This window comes from Desarmillaria tabescens (assembly GCF_030435595.1).
Source record: "Desarmillaria tabescens strain CCBAS 213 chromosome Unknown EV420scaffold_172, whole genome shotgun sequence".
NCBI classification, from domain to species: Eukaryota; Fungi; Basidiomycota; class Agaricomycetes; order Agaricales; family Physalacriaceae; genus Desarmillaria; species Desarmillaria tabescens.
In genome coordinates this window covers 41,103-43,906 of record NW_026848471.1, presented here as the reverse complement: position 1 = coordinate 43,906, position 2,804 = coordinate 41,103, and positions in this window count along the sequence as shown.

The window sequence follows — 2,804 nt, the reverse complement described above, 5'->3', positions numbered from 1 at the left end:
AGAAAATGAAAAGAAAATGAATAAACCGTAACATTACCCCCTCTCTAAGACTCATTCGTCCCGAATGAGTCACTATCTTCCCCCTCCTCTGAGAATTGTGAGTCGCTGTGGAAAGATAAGCTGTCCTCCTCCTCATCGTTGGCGCTGTCGAAGTCCCAGTTTTCGTATACTTGTTGGAGATTTTCGAGGTCTAACTCGCTGTCGGACTCGGCTTCTGTTTCTTCCCTCATTAGTACTGGTACCCCATCTGCTTCGTCTGCGGTGACTTCTGGTTGGTCGATATGCGAGTATATGGACGAGGGATAAGAGTCTTGTTGGGTGTCGCTGTTATATGACAACCCATTGTTGGCTCTTACTATCTCCCTTTCTATCCATTGGATTTTCACCTCGTATTCGTTCACCAGCTCTTCTGCGTTAGCCATGTTGGATCGCTTTACCCAGGAGTTCTCCTCCCTCGGGTAGCCTTTCCACTTGACAAGGTACTCGGTAATGGTCCGACGGTTACATCCACGACCGATGTTTTTATCTCTTTGTTCCACGATCTCTTCGATTTCATACTCCTCTTCCTCGTCGATGAGCTCAGGAGGGGGTCTTTCCGGATGTGGTTGGTTGGTGAATGCTGGGGCAACGTATGGGGTCAGGAGAGATTCGTTGAATTGATTATGAATCTTCCAGCGTACGGGTAACTTTAGTTCGTACGATGAGGCCCCTTTCTTTGCGGTAATCGTAAAGGGACCCACTCGTCAATCCCCGAGTTTTTTGGTGGGATGCGGGAGGTGAAGGTTGGTCGAGTCGAGCCACACCTTATCTCCGATGTGATACTCCACGGCCGCATCTCGATGTTTGTCGTACGCCCTTTTCATCAACTCTGCCGCCTTTTCCAGGGATGCTTTTGTTTCCTTCTGGGCCTTCTCTATCTCTTTCACTAATTGGGTCACTGTGGGAACCACGTTGGGATTTCGTGCTGTGGTGATGACTTGTCCGTCCCTCCCGAATACCACTTTGTATGGGGAGTATCCGGTGGCGGAGTGTTGGCGATTGTTATGGGTGAAAGCAGCCAGCGGCAACCATTCACTCCAATCGTCTTGTCGATCGTTCACAAACATTTTTAAGTATTTTTCGATCTCTTGATTGACCCTCTCAGTTTGGCCATCTGTCTGCGGATGATAGGCGGTGGAGGGGTTCCCTTTGATGTGGATTAAAGCGTAAAATTCTTTCATGAATTTCGAAACAAAGACGGAACTGCGGTCAGAGATGACCTTTTCCGGCATTACACCATAGGGGACATAAACATAGTCCCTCAATATTTTGGCAAAGCCGAGAGAGGTGAGCTCCTCGGTACAGGCAATGGGAATTATGGTTTTGGAAAAGCGGTCTACGATTACTAAGATGGAGTCGAACCCTTTGGAGTTCGGGAGTTTGGTAATCATGTCAACCGAGATGTGGGTCCACGGGCGTGTTGGGATTTCATTAGGGTGAAGGGGCACTTTCTTCGGGCGTCGGTCCGCTTTTGTTTGTTGACAGACCTCACATCCTTTTACATAAGCCTCCACATCACGACGCATCCGTGGCCACCAGTAATCGTGAAGCACCAACTCCTTCGTTTTTTCAATGCCTGGGTGGCCAGCGGTAACGTGATCATGCTTGAGGGCGAGGATCTGCCCTTGAAGTTCATGGTCGACTGGCACATAGATGCGCCCGTCGTACCACAGCATGTCCTGGTTGCGAGAGACCCCCTTTTCATGGTTTAGGGAATCAGATATTCCTCTATCCCAGTGACAGGGATTGTGCATGGCGATCTTGATCCTTTCGTGTAGTTCTTCCGAAGTGGGCATGACTAAGGCCCTGAAATGTTCCGCCTTGAGAACCACTACGTCGCGGTTGTCCTCCTTCCCTTGGTCATGATCTGCCCTTCGTGATAGCAGGTCGGCCTTGTGATTTTGTGCCCCAGGCTTATGATGCAGGGTGAACTGATACTCCGCAAGCTCTGTTACCCACCGAGCTTGTTGTCGGTTAAGTTTCTGGGGCTTGCGGAAGTACTGGAGGTTGGAGTGGTCAGTCCAAATCTCGAAGTCTTCTGTTGCACCCATTAGGTACTGGCACCATTCCTCCAACGCGATCATAATGGCCAGGAGTTCCTTATCGTAAATTTCGTAATTGCGCTCCGTTACTGAAAGCGCCTTTGACAGAAAAGCCACGGGACGCCATTTCTCGTCTTGCCATTGAGAGAGCACGGCGCCTACGGCCCCTTCACTCGAGTCCGCTTCCACCCGGAATCGTCCTTCGTCGAGTGGGATGGTCAATACCACGTCTTCTCAGAACAACTCTTTGAGCTTTTCAAATGCTTTCTGCTGGTTTTCTCCCCACTTCCACTCCTGTTTACCGGTAAGGGAGGTCAATGGTCTGACGTGTTTGCTATAGTCCCGTATAAACCGCCGGTAGAAGTTACAGAACCCAAGGAAGGATTGCAGCTCTTGTTTCCTCCGAGGGACCGGCCAATCCAGTAGTCCCGCGATCTTGACGGGGTCCATGCAGATCTTTCCTTCACTAATGATGACCCCCAAATACTCGGTCTCCTCGACTTCGAACTCGCATTTCTCCGCTTTAAGGAAAAGGTGGTTTTCGTGTAAAATTTGAAGCACTTTTCGTACGATTCGTTTATGCTCCACCTTGGTTTTGGACGCAATAAGGATGTCGTCCAAATATACCGATACCTCTCCCGCCGTAATGAGATCTTTAAAGATGTCATTCATCATCCATTGGAAAGTGGCGGGAGAGTTGGTGAGACCGAAAAACATTACTAG